The sequence below is a fragment of the Rhinoderma darwinii genome, unplaced genomic scaffold (genome assembly GCF_050947455.1).
Source record: "Rhinoderma darwinii isolate aRhiDar2 unplaced genomic scaffold, aRhiDar2.hap1 Scaffold_3877, whole genome shotgun sequence".
Classification (NCBI taxonomy): domain Eukaryota; kingdom Metazoa; phylum Chordata; class Amphibia; order Anura; family Rhinodermatidae; genus Rhinoderma; species Rhinoderma darwinii.
This window is the reverse complement of record NW_027463508.1, coordinates 6,945-21,823: the sequence shown is the minus strand read 5'-3', so window position 1 is coordinate 21,823 and position 14,879 is coordinate 6,945. Positions and strand designations below refer to the sequence as shown.

Genomic DNA, 14,879 nt, shown 5'->3' with positions numbered 1-14,879 from the left:
AGCGATGCAGCTGAAAGCTGCGGACCGTCGGCCATGAGGAGTTTGCCATGGGCCCAGTAAGAATTTTTGCATCGGGGCCCATGAGCCTTTAGCTACGCCCCTGGGTGTACATATTTGGTTTCATGATACTCAGGAGAAGTAGAGGATTATTTTATTTGGTAAATTAAATGAACTATATTAGAATATGAAGTAAAAAAAATAGTGAAAAATCTGAAAAATTGAATTTTTCCCACAATTTTTATCCATTTTTTACCTATATATGGTCGACAACCTGAAAAGATTGTGATTCTACATTCATGCTATAAGCCAATATGTCCCGATATAAAAGTAAACAAAACATAGGATATAAAATAAAGGGCCGACCTGCCGAACAAGGCCTGGTACCCAAGGCTTGTGACCTCTACCAATCTTGCGTATTATTTTGACATTATAGAACATTTATTATATGACGAAATGTTTGGAGCTGCTATGTGGTAAGGTTTACCTCCCAACTGTCCCGTTTTTTCGTGGGATTGTCCCGTCAAATGGAACTCAAAATGGGTGGGGCTTATGCAAATTACATAGAAAATGGGTGTTTCTGAAAGGTTTTTAAGGCGGATCAGGGGAGGAGCTTAAAAATGGCCACTAATGGGGATTTTAATGTTGGAAGGTGACCCGTAGGGTGGCATGTACTTAGGTAATGTGTGCCACTGTATGGTATATTATTTTTGCTGTGTACGGTGGTTGTGGCACTGTATACCATTGTTATTTTGGCAACTTTATATAGTATATCTAATTTAATCTAATCTAATCACCTATCTGTCTGTCACATCCTGCAGTAGAAGACCTCAGCTGCGGCCTCGCCCCCGCCCCCTGCTCCTCCTCAAACACAACAAAGCAAATACACCCAAGACAAATAAATTCCCCTAAATAAATAAACAGGAGTCTCAGCTCCGCCCACTTCTAGTCACAAGGCTCATACGCTTCATCCAATGGTGTGGTGCCGGACGCGGGAGCTGTAGCCAATCACAGCGGTGACCCAGGCGGAAGTAGGCGTGGCGGCTGAGGCGCATTTTGCTGTGTTGACGGTGAGTGACGTCAAATCTTCTCTTGTGGTCTGACAGCGAGCAGCTCCGGGCGGCGGACGGGAGGTCATGTGACCCTGCCGGAGGTGAGCGGACATGATATTACACGCAGTACTATTATACATCAGGAGTTAACCCTTTCCTCGCTACCGGCTTCCTCTAATGGTGCTGATATGAGCCTGACACTCCTCTTCCTCTATTTACTCCTCATCCAGCCTTTATATTGTGGCATATGTTTTGCATACGTGCTGTGTACATTATTATATCTGTCACAAGCGGCCAGATAATTCATGTCTGACTATTGGATCCTTAGAATTAATATCATCCTTATATGCTGTAAATCTACAGGTGAAACTGGGTTTGTCAGGCGCGGGGGAGCGGAGGTTGTCAGGCGCGGGGGAGCGGAGGTTGTCAGGCGTAGGGGAGCGGAGGTTGTCGGGAGCGGAGGTTGTCAGGCGTAGGGGAGCGGAGGTTGTCAGGCGTAGGGGAGCGGAGGTTGTCAGGCGTAGGGGAGCGGAGGCTGTCGGGAGCGGAGGTTGTCGGGCGCGGAGGTTGTCGGGCGCGGAGGTTGTCGGGCGCGGAGGTTGTCGGGCGTAGGGGAGCGGAGGTTGTCAGGCGTAGGGGCGCGGAGGTTGTCGGGCGCGGAGGTTGTCGGGCGCGGAGGTTGTCGGGCGCGGAGGTTGTCGGGCGCGGGGGAGCTGGGTTTGCCAGGCGCGGGGGAGCTGAGTTTGCCAGGCGTAGGGGGAGCGGGTTTTGCCAGGCGTAGGGGGAGCGGGTTTTGCCAGGCGTAGGGGGAGCGGGTTTTGCCAGGCGTAGGGGGAGCGGGTTTTGCCAGGCGTAGGGGGAGCGGGTTTTGCCAGGCGTAGGGGGAGCGGGTTTTGCCAGGCGTAGGGGGAGCGGGTTTTGCCAGGCGTAGGGGGAGCGGAGTTTGCCAGGCGTAGGGGAGCGGAGGTTGTCGGGAGCGGAGGTTGTCAGGCGTAGGGGAGCGCGGGTTGTCGGGCGCGGGGGAGCGGAGGTTGTCGGGCGCGGGGGAGCGGGGTTTGCCAGGCGCGGGGGGAGCGGGGTTTGCCAGGCGCGGGGGGAGCGGGGTTTGCCAGGCGCGGGGGGAGCGGGGTTTGCCAGGCGCGGGGGGAGCGGGGTTTGCCAGGCGCGGGGGGAGCTGGGTTTGCCAGGCGTAGGGGGAGTGGGGTTTGCCAGGCGTAGGGGAGCGGAGGTGGTCGGTCAGGTGTACTTTAGCGTGTCATCATCCGGCACAACTCAAGGTGATGATGTGACGTGACGTCTATGGTTTTACATATGTTATAGGAAAAATGTTTATAAGGGCATTAATACTAATAAGTAATAAGTTACTGACCATTTCCTGGGCAGCGGCACATAGGCTGGGTGACACGGGTCCAGGGTCTTGTGGGCATCTCGCTGTGATGGCCTCGGACCAAGTTCTGGACGAGTATTACTAGATAAGGAGTAAAATGTAGGTGTTATTACAGTAAGACTCTGTTCACACTGCTGACAGTTCTGCCACATTTGACGTCTTGTATATTGCAGTGTTAATAGGACGTGGTGCAAACTTACAGCCGCTGCACATGCTAATATTTGCTGGTGCATTTTCTCCCCATTAAAAATGTGAAAACGGCTTTCTATTATTTATTTCTGGGCTGAGATGTGATGGCTTGTATGTACAGGCCCAAAACCTGCCCCTCTGCAGCCTGCCTGCCTCTGTGCCTCGCTCCCCTCTCTGCCGCCTGCCTGCCTCTGCCTTGCTCCCCCCTCTGCCGCCTGCCTGCCTCTGTGCCTTGCTCCCCTCTCTGCCGCCTGCCTGCCTCTGTGCCTCGCTCCCCTCTCTGCCGCCTGCCTGCCTCTGTGCCTCGCTCCCCCCTCTGCCGCCTGCCTGCCTCTGTGCCTCGCTCCCCCCTCCGCCTGCCTGCCTCTGCCTCTGTGCCTCGCTCCCCCCTCTGCCGCCTGCCTGCCTCTGCCTCTGTGCCTCGCTCCCCCCTCCGCCTGCCTGCCTGCCTCTGTGCCTCGCTCCCCCCTCCGCCTGCCTGCCTCTGCCTCTGTGCCTCGCTCCCCCCTCCGCCTGCCTGCCTCTGCCTCTGTGCCTCGCTCCCCTCTCTGCCGCCTGCCTGCCTCTGCCTTGCTCCCCCCTCTGCCGCCTGCCTGCCTCTGTGCCTTGCTCCCCTCTCTGCCGCCTGCCTGCCTCTGTGCCTCGCTCCCCTCTCTGCCGCCTGCCTGCCTCTGTGCCTCGCTCCCCCCTCTGCCGCCTGCCTGCCTCTGTGCCTCGCTCCCCCCTCCGCCTGCCTGCCTCTGCCTCTGTGCCTCGCTCCCCCCTCTGCCGCCTGCCTGCCTCTGTGCCTCGCTCCCCCCTCTGCCGCCTGCCTGCCTCTGTGCCTCGCTCTCCCCTCTGCCGCCTGCCTGCCTCTGTGCCTCGCTCCCCCCTCTGCCGCCTGCCTGCCTCTGTGCCTCGCTCCCCTCTCTGCCGCCTGCCTCTGTGCCTCGCTCCCCTCTCTGCCGCCTGCCTCTGTGCCTCGCTCCCCTCTCTGCCGCCTGCCTCTGTGCCTCGCTCCCCTCTCTGCCGCCTGCCTCTGTGCCTCGCTCCCCTCTCTGCTGCCTGCCTGCCTCTGTGCCTCGCTCCCCTCTCTGCTGCCTGCCTGCCTCTGTGCCTCGCTCCCCTCTCTGCTGCCTGCCTGCCTCTGTGCCTCGCTCCCCTCTCTGCTGCCTGCCTGCCTCTGTGCCTCGCTCCCCTCTGTGCTTCGTGCCCCTTGGCTCTGGGGAATACAATATAATCTTTCCTTATAGATGATTCATAAACCTTCTTACATTTCTTACTTGCCTTAAATTTTTATTTTTCTGGTAATTTGAAGGGAAATACATCATGACTGGATTATATAATCTCCTGGATTATCACCAGGTCCAGACGTAGAATATTCTGTTCCATCCCGGATACCCAGACCACTGTGTGCGCCATATTACTGGAAGTAAAACGTAATCACAATGGGTTTTCATTGGTGCTTCCTTTTTTGAGAAGTTGCCTAATATGTAAAACTCCAGTATTTCCTCCGAGGCTCCACTTATGCTGGTGCCCCACTCACAGATTAATGAGATTACCCGGGGAGCTCGGCCTCGGATCCTTCGGCATGGGTATTGAATAATTACATGGTGCCAATTGAAACTAGTGGGCAACATCTTTATGCCACCGTCTATTAGCATCAGGGGCCACATATAGAGGAGTTCTGCTTTACTGTTATCCCTTTTAGTTTCTGCCCCCCCCTTACTGATTCTCCGCAGTGTCATCCGTGTTTTGACTGTTTTTGGCACACGTAGCTCTACTGTTTACAGAAGGACGAGTTTTGTCTGCCGGTGCGCTCGGACCTATTTCCTCCGGCACTGGTAACAGAAGCCACAATATGTTTTCTTGCAGTTTTTGGAGTGCACTATGAAGGTCACTGCTTACTGTAGGAATAGGCTCTGAAGCTTGTGGGAAGCCAAAACTGACGGGGACAGAATGAAAGCTGGTGACACGTGCGGGTGGAAGGGGCACATGAGTTCTGGCACCTCTGTACGTTCTGGGTTCTAGGTATTACTACTTCCCCTGTCTCTGTACGTTCTAGGTATTACTACTTCCCCTGTCTCTGTACGTTCTGGGTTCTAGGTATTACTACTTCCCCTGTCTCTGTACGTTCTGGGTTCTAGGTATTACTACTTCCCCTGTCTCTGTACGTTCTGGGTTCTAGGTATTACTACTTCCCCTGTCTCTGCACGATCTGGGTTCTAGGTATTACTACTTCCCTGTCTGTACATTCTTGGTTCTAGGTATTACTACTTCCCTGTCTCTGTACGTTCTGGGTTCTAGGTATTACGTCCCTGTCTCTGTACGGTCTGGGTTCTAGGTATTACTACTTCCCCTGTCTCTGTACGTTCTGGGTTCTAGGTATTACTACGTTGCCTGTCTGTACGTCCTGGGTTCTAGGTATTACTACTTCCCTGTCTCTGTACGTTCTGGGTTCTAGGTATTACTACTTCCCTGTCTCTGTACGTTCTGGGTTCTAGGTATTACGTCCCTGTCTCTGTACGGTCTGGGTTCTAGGTATTACTACTTCCCCTGTCTCTGTACGTTCTGGGTTCTAGGTATTACTACGTTGCCTGTCTGTACGTCCTGGGTTCTAGGTATTACTACTTCCCTGTCTCTGTACGTTCTGGGTTCTAGGTATTACTACTTCCCTGTCTCTGTACGTTCTGGGTTCTAGGTATTACGTCCCTGTCTCTGTACGGTCTGGGTTCTAGGTATTACTACTTCCCCTGTCTCTGTACGTTCTGGGTTCTAGGTATTACTACGTTGCCTGTCTGTACGTCCTGGGTTCTAGGTATTACTACTTCCCTGTCTCTGTACGTTCTGGGTTCTAGGTATTACTACTTCCCTGTCTCTGTACGTTCTGGGTTCTAGGTATTACTACGTCCCTGTCTCTGTACGGTCTGGGTTCTAGGCATTACTACTTCCCCTGTCTCTGTACGTTCTGGGTTCTAGGTATTACTACTTCCCCCTGTCTCTGTACGTTCTGGGTTCTAGGTATTACTACTTCCCCTGTCTCTGCACGATCTGGGTTCTAGGTATTACTACTTCCCTGTCTGTACGTTCTTGGTATTACTACTTCCCTGTCTCTGTACGTTCTGGGTTCTAGGTATTACGTCCCTGTCTCTGTACGTTCTGGGTTCTAGGTATTACGTCCCTGTCTCTGTACGGTCTGGGTTCTAGGTATTACTACTTCCCCTGTCTCTGTACGTTCTGGGGTCTAGGTATTACTACTTCCCCCTGTCTCTGTACGTTCTGGGGTCTAGGTATTACTACTTCCCCTGTCTCTGTACGTTCTGGGTTCTAGGTATTACTACTTCCCTGTCTCTGTACATTCTGGGTTCTAGGTATTACTACGTCCCTGTCTCTGTAGTTCTGGGTTCTAGGTATTACTACTTCCCCAGTCTCTGTACGTTCTGGGTTCTAGGTATTACTACGCTGCCTGTCTGTACGTCCTGGGTTCTAGGTATTACTACTTCCCTGTCTGTACGTTCTGGGTTCTAGGTATTACTACGTCCCTGTCTCTGTACGGTCTGGGTTCTAGGTATTACTACTTCCCCTGTCTCTGTACGTTCTGGGTTCTAGGTATTACTACTTCCCCTGTCTCTGTACGTTCTGGGTTCTAGGTATTACTACTTCCCCTGTCTCTGCACGATCTGGGTTCTAGGTATTACTACTTCCCTGTCTGTACGTTCTTGGTTCTAGGTATTACTACTTCCCTGTCTCTGTACGTTCTGGTTTCTAGGTATTACGTCCCTGTCTGTACGGTCTGGGTTCTAGGTATTACTACTTCCCCTGTCTCTGTACGTTCTGGGGTCTAGGTATTACTACTTCCCCTGTCTCTGTACGTTCTGGGTTCTAGGTATTACTACGTTGCCTGTCTGTACGTTCTAGGTATTACTACTTCCCTGTCTCTGTACATTCTGGGTTCTAGGTATTACTACGTCCCTGTCTCTGTAGTTCTGGGATCTAGGTATTACTACTTCCCCTGTCTCTGTAGTTCTGGGATCTAGGTATTACTACTTCCCCTGTCTCTACGTTCTGGGGTCTAGGTATTACTACTTCCCCTGTCTCTGTACGTTCTGGGTTCTAGGTATTACTACGCTGCCTGTCTGTACGTACTGGGTTCTAGGTATTGCTACTCCACCTGTCTCTGTACATCCTGGGTTCTAGGTATTATGACTTCCTCTGTCTCTGTATGTTCTGGGTTCTAGGTATTACTACTCCACCTGTCTCTGTACGTTCTGGGTTCTAGGTATTACTACTCCACCTGTCTCTGTACGTCCTGGGTTCTAGGTATTATGACTTCCTCTGTCTCTGTATGTTCTGGGTTCTAGGTATTACTACTCCACCTGTCTCTGTACGTCCTGGGTTCTAGGTATTACTACTCCACCTGTCTCTGTACGTCCTGGGTTCTAGGTATTACGACTTCCTCTGTCTCTGTACGTTCTGGGTTCTAGGTATTACTACGTACCTGTCTTTGTACGTTCTAGGTATTACGACTGCCTCTGTCTCTGTACGTTCTAGGTATTACTACTTCCGGTCTTCTTCCCACCGATGACATCATCAGAAGGTTCCTCACGTTGTGGCTCCTGTGTCCGTATACGGACCATGTACTGTCTAGTGATATACGTCTACGTTACTTTTTGACTCTTCTCCTTATTGCTCCATTCTTCATCTGGTCTTCTCTGTCTGGTGGACATTGTGGCCTGGTTTTGCTACCCTCCACCTTGTCTTCCCCTTTAGGTTGACGTTTTTGGCAATCATTTTGTTTATAGCTTGCTTGTTCTTCCATATACCTGTCCACCGGTGCCAAAGGGGAGTCTGTTAGCAGATGGTTCCGGTAGTCCTATAGACTTTGAATGGAACGGTGGTCAGGCATGAACGCTATTTCTCTATTCAATGTCCTCTTCACTGCGGAGAGCTGGGGGGGGGGGGGGTGCAGACGCGGTGGTGTCTGTCCGCCACTCATGAATTACGTGTGGATTTTTTCTGCAGATTTCCTTTGCATTGGAAGGGGGAAATCCGCTCTTTTTGTCTTTTTTTTAATTTATTTTTTTCTTCTACGTGTGGATGTTTTTTGTTTTTTTCAGATCCACAATTTATAGGGCAATATATGTGCATGGAGTTTTGAAAACCCCCATTCACATGTAGTAAAAAAAATATATGCAGATTTTCAAGTAGTCAGCATTCCATTATGTTGCCGATTTTTTTTTTTTTTTTTACCGCAAATGTCACCCTTTGCCTTTCAATGGGGGTTACATGCAGGTTTTGCAGCAAATTTGCATCAAAATCTGCGGTCGAGAAACTTTGCCACATCTAAACCCACCCCTATTGTTCAGCCTGAGCTTGCTGGTTCATGGCATGAATGCCAGAAGTGGTTGCGCCAGAATTCCAAATTATCATTTATCTATAGGATAGGTGATCATTGGGGCCAGCACCAATCGTGAGAACAGGGGACCCCTAACTCCCTGTTCCCTCTCACTGCTTGACCGTGGTGAGGAGGACATTGGATAGAGAAATAGCGTGCGTTCTGGACTGCCGTTCCATTCAGTCTATAAGACTGACGGAAACATCCGCTCATCTGCTACTCCTCACTGCGTGGGTTGCAGTGAGGATGATCTGTCAATTCAGGACCCTCCTCACAATCGGTGGGGGCCCAGCGATCAGAGAATTCTTACCTATCGCGTGGATAAGTGAGAATTTTAGATATTTTGGGACCACCCCTTTTTAAGCTGTTCATACATTGGACATTTTGCCTCAATATATCTTTCACTATCGAGACATATTTTTTTCTTATTTAGGCACCATATTGGGGTACATATGTTAGAATATAAAGGGGTTGTCCACAGGGACTGCTGCTGTAACTTTTTGTGGTTTCTGGCAAGTGTTACATTTCTGTATAGCGCCACAACAGGATAAATGAAGTATTACATGGTGCCCTTTGAAATCGACAAACTGTCTCTATAATGCATAGTCGTGCCGGGTCCTCCAAAGTTTTTGAAAATGGGTTATGTAAACCGGAGAACACCTCTAATTTTTATCATTATTTTTTTTTTTTTATTCAGAGGTTTTCTGATCCTGGCGTGAGAAGGGGTTAAAGGGGGCAGACTGTGAAATAGGATGTGAAGGATTGAACCTATGGAGAACGTTCATTGCTTCACATAAAATTTCCAGTCCGGAAAATGGCTGATAACAGGGACAATAGAGTAGTTTCAACTGCACAACAAATAAAGATAAGAAACTTATTTTTGTGATTTTTATTTTTATTTTTTTATTTTTTTTCCCTTATTTTCCCTTGCGGCTTTACTATGCATTGTTAGGAATGAATAATATTTCGGATGATTTAGTGACGTCTGGTAACTAATTGTCTCCGCTGCCGTTTTTATAAAGCGACTATTGTGACACGCTGTATTCCGCAATGTTTACTGTTTACCGTGCGGGGGTTTCCTGAAGCTGATTGTTTCCGTGTTATGTAATGTGGTATAGAAAGTGTATCCTGTGCCAGGGTATACATGCAGCATGTGTCCGTACCATTGTAATGACTTCATGTACTCTGCTCTGCCCTCTAGGGATGGCTTTGTGTCAGTGCACGGTTAAAAACAGCGATTCTGACATGGAAGGCTGCACCTTCACCGGAGCTGGCCTCAGGGTGTTTCTATATTGGAGCAATGGGAAGGAGCACTACGTCAGCTTCAAGCAGAACGTCACCACGGCCGAGGAGATCTGTATTCATCTGGCACAGAGGCTTGGTAAGAAATGAATCCAAGACCATACATATATGTGCGGCCTACCATTGGGTAGAAAAGGGAGGGAGGAGCTATCTGACAGGCAGTGTGCTCCTCCCACCACAGGGTGAGCTAGACAGGAGGGAACCCCACTACAGCATAATTATAATTGTTTTTCTATTGTTAAAGAAACAGTGGCACCAAAATTTTTTTTTTAATATCAGTTTGATGTTAGTGCTTTATTAAAAACGTTTGTATTAATTTGTGTGTTACTTTTTTTTATTTTTACACTTTCTTCCCTATGGGGGCTGCCATTTTTTTTTCCATTTCTGTATGTGTCGATTAACGACACATACAGACATGGAATACGGCAGCTCCAGTCCCATAGTGAATGCGAACGGGAGCCGTTCCATCCACTATGCTGTACGCCGTCTGTGTGGGAACGGCGCATGCGCCGCTCCCACACAGTCCAATTTGAAATGCGCGCCGTTGGGCGCCATTTTCCTGTGGACCGGAAGTCGCGGCCGGACAGTAAGATTACTACTTCCGGTCGCGGCTTCTGGACTTGTGCACATGGAGCAGACGGAGCGGACGGCCCGGAGGGAGCGGCGGCGATTGGAGCAGGTAAGTGATTTTTATGTATGTTCGTGTTTTACTGTGTGTTTTACTAGTGTATGTAAACCTACTACACTGTGTGTTAGCTCAAAAAATGGCGACACACAGTGTAGGAGGTTTGACCGTTCAATTCCCTCGTTTCTCCCGGCACTAGCCAGGATAAAGGAGGGGGGGATGCTGAGAGCTCACTAGAGCGAGGGATTTTTACCCAATTTTGCAGCATAAAGCAATGTGGTTGCTTTACCACATGCAATGCTGCAATTTTGGGAATTGTTCCATCTAGTGACCAGTGCTGGGAAATATTATAAATTAGAATCCAAATGAATCCAATTTATAATATTTCCTGACTCGTGAAAAAAATAAAAAAATTAGAACAATGTTTAATCACCTACACACTAATTGTTTGACAAAAAAAAAAAAAAAACATGTTTTGCGAACACATTCCCTTTAAAGGCAATATATGAATTCTTCTATATATTTCTCTGTTACAGGTATCACACCGCTCTGCTATACATTGTTTTCTCTGTACGATATTCAAGAAAAATACTGGTATCCTCCAAATCACGAATTTAAAATCACAAAAGATATGAAACTTCTTCTCCACTTTAGGATGAGGTGACCAGTGTAATTCTTATATGTAACTTATCCCTCCTATTACTCCATATATCCTCTCCCTATATCTCCTCCTATTACTACATATATCCTCTCCCTATATCTCCTCCTATTACTACATATAACATCTCCCTATATCTCCTCCTATTACTCCATATAACCTCTCCCTATATCTCCTCCTATTACTACATATAACCTCTCCCTATATCTCCTCCTATTACTACATATAACATCTCCCTATATCTCCTCCTATTACTCCATATAACCTCTCCCTATATCTCCTCCTATTACTACATATAACATCTCCCTATATCTCCTCCTAATACTACATATAACCTCTCCATATATCTCCTCCTATTACTACATATAACCTCTCCCTATATCTCCTCCTATTACTACATATATCCTCTCCCTATATCTCCTCCTATTACTACATATAACCTCTCCCTATATCTCCTCCTATTACTCCATATAACCTCTCCCTATATGTCCTCCTATTACTCCATATAACCTCTCCCTATATCTCCTCCTATTACTCCATATAACATCTCCCTATATCTCCTCCTATTACTCCATATATCCTCTCCCTATATCTCCTCCTATTACTACATATAACATCTCCCTATATCTCCCCCTATTACTACATATAACCTCTCCCTATATCTCCTCCTATTACTACATATATCCTCTCCCTATATCTCCTCCTATTACTACATATATCCTCTCCCTATATCTCCTCCTATTACTACATATATCCTCTCCCTATATCTCCTCCTATTACTACATATAACATCTCCCTATATCTCCTCCTATTACTCCATATAACATCTCCCTATATCTCCTCCTATTACTCCATATAACCTCTCCCTATATCTCCTCCTATTACTCCATATAACATCTCCCTATATCTCCTCCTATTACTACATATAACCTCTCCCTATATCTCCCCCTATTACTACATATAACCTCTCCCTATATCTCCCCCTATTACTACATATAACCTCTCCCTATATCTCCTCCTATTACTACATATATCCTCTCCCTATATCTCCTCCTATTACTACATATAACCTCTCCCTATATCTCCTCCTATTACTCCATATAACCTCTCCCTATATCTCCTCCTATTACTCCATATAACCTCTCCCTATATCTCCCCCTATTACTACATATAACCTCTCCCTATATCTCCCCCTATTACTACATATAACCTCTCCCTATATCTCCTCCTATTACTCCATATAACATCTCCCTATATCTCCTCCTATTACTCCATATAACCTCTCCCTATATCTCCTCCTATTACTCCATATAACATCTCCCTATATCTCCTCCTATTACTACATATAACCTCTCCCTATATCTCCTCCTATTACTCCATATAACCTCTCCCTATATCTCCTCCTATTACTCCATATAACCTCTCCCTATATCTCCCCCTATTACTACATATAACCTCTCCCTATATCTCCCCCTATTACTACATATAACCTCTCCCTATATCTCCTCCTATTACTACATATATCCTCTCCCTATATCTCCTCCTATTACTCCATATAACCTCTCCCTATATCTCCTCCTATTACTCCATATAACCTCTCCCTATATCTCCTCCTATTACTACATATAACCTCTCCCTATATCTCCTCCTATTAATCCATATAACCTCTCCCTATATCTCCTCCTATTACTCCATATAACCTCTCCCTATATCTCCTCCTATTACTACATATAACCTCTCCTATATCTCCTCCTATTACTACATATAACCTCTCCCTATATCTCCTCCTATTACTACATATAACCTCTCCCTATATCTCCTCCTATTACTCCATATAACCTCTCCCTATATCTCCTCCTATTACTCCATCTAACCTCTCCCTATATCTCCTCCTATTACTCCATATAACCTCTCCCTATATCTCCCTCCTATTACTCTATATAACCTCTCCCTATATCTCCTCCTATTACTCTATATAACCTCTCCCTATATCTCCTCCTATTACTACATATAACCTCTCCCTATATCTCCTCCTATTACTACATATAACCTCTCCCGATATCTCCTATTACTCCATATAACCTCTCCCTATATCTCCTCCTATTACTCCATATAACATCTCCCTATATCTCCTCCTATTACTACATATAACCTCTCCTTATATCTCCTATTACTCCATATAACCTCTCCATATATCTCCTCCTATTACTCCATCTAACCTCTCCCTATATCTCCTCCTATTACTCCATATAACATCTCCCTATAGCTCCTCCTATTACTACATATATCCTCTCCCTATATCTCCTCCTATTACTACATATAACCTCTCCCTATATCTCCTCCTATTACTACATATAACCTCTCCCTATATCTCCTCCTATTACTCCATATAACCTCTCCCTATATGTCCTCCTATTACTCCATATAACCTCTCCCTATATCTCCTCCTATTACTCCATATAACCTCTCCCTATATCTCCTCCTATTACTCCATATAACCTCTCCCTATATCTCCTCCTTTTACTACATATATCCTCTCCCTAGATCTCCTCCTATTACTCCATATAACATCTCCCTATATCTCCTCCTATTACTACATATAACCTCTCCCTAGATCTCCTCCTATTACTACATATATCCTCTCCCTATATCTCCTCCTATTACACCATATAACATCTCCCTATATCTCCTCCTATTACTCCATATAACATCTCCCTATATCTCCTCCTATTACTCCATATAACATCTCCCTATATCTCATCCTATTACTACATATAACCTCTCCCTATATCTCCTATTACTCTATATAATATCTCCCTATATCCCCTCCTATTACTCCATATAACATCTCCCTATATCTCCTCCTATTACTACATATAACATCTCCCTATATCTCTTCTTATTACTCCATATAACATTCCCCTATATTGCCTCCTATTACTCCATATATCCTCTCCCTAGATCTCCTCCTATTACTCCATATAACCTCTCCCTATATCTCCTCGTATTACTCCATATAACATCTCCCTATATCTCCTCCTATTACTCCATATAACCTCTCCCTAGATCTCCTCCTATTACTACATATAACCTCTCCCTATATCTCCTCCTATTACTCCATATAACCTCTCCCTATATCTCCTCCTATTACTACATATAACATCTCCCTATATCTCCTCCTATTACTACATATAACCTCTCCCTATATCTCCTCCTATTACTACATATAACATCTCCCTATATCTCCTCCTATTACTACATATAACCGCTCCCTATATCTCTTCCTATTACTACATATAACCTCTCCCTATATCTCCTCCTATTACTCCATATAACCTCTCCCTATATCTCCTCCTATTACTCCATATAACCTCTCCCTATATCTCCTCCTATTACTACATATAACATCTCCCTATATCTCCTCCTATTACTACATATAACCGCTCCCTATATCTCTTCCTATTACTACATATAACCTCTCCCTATATCTCCTCCTATTACTCCATATAACCTCTCCCTATATCTCCTCCTATTACTCCATATAACATCTCCCTATATCTCCTCCTATTACTATATATAACATCTCCCTATATCTCCTCCTATTACTCCATATAACTTCTCCCTATATCTCCTCCTATTACCCCATATATCCTCTCCATATATCTCCTCCTATTACTCCATATAACCTCTCCCTATATCTCCTCCTATTAGTCTATATAACATCTCCCGATATCTCCTATTACTCCATATAACCTCTCCCTATATCTCCTCCTATTACTACATATAACCTCTCCTTATATCTCCTATTACTCTATATAACCTCTCCCTATATCTCCTCCTATTACTCCATCTAACCTCTCCCTATATCTCCTCCTATTACTCCATATAACCTCTCCCTATATCTCCTCCTATTACTCCATCTAACCTCTCCATATATCTCCTCCTATTACTCCATATAACCTCTCCCTATATCTCCTCCTATTACTACATATAACATCTCCCTATATCTCCTCCTATTACTACATATATCCTCTCCCTATATCTCCTCCTATTACTATATATAACATCTCCCTATATCTCCTCCTATTACCCCATATATCCTCTCCCTATATCTCCTCCTATTACTACATATAACATCTCCCTATATCTCCTCCTATTACTCCATATAACCTCTCCCTATATCTCCTCCTATTACTACATATAACCTCTCCCGATATCTCCTATTACTCCATATATCCTCTCCCTATATCTCCTCCTATTACTCCATATAACATCTCCCTATATCTCCTCCTATT

General features: G+C 46.0%; 1 long non-coding RNA gene across 1 annotated transcript; it reads left to right on the top strand.

Moving 5' to 3' along the window:
• The first annotated feature begins 1,043 nt into the window (after positions 1 to 1,043).
• Positions 1,044 to 10,582, top strand: LOC142707654 (uncharacterized). Its single transcript, XR_012868565.1, has 3 exons — positions 1,044 to 1,150; positions 9,201 to 9,380; positions 10,463 to 10,582. It is a non-coding gene; the product is annotated as an uncharacterized LOC142707654 (long non-coding RNA).
• The last annotated feature ends 4,297 nt before the right edge of the window (positions 10,583 to 14,879 follow it).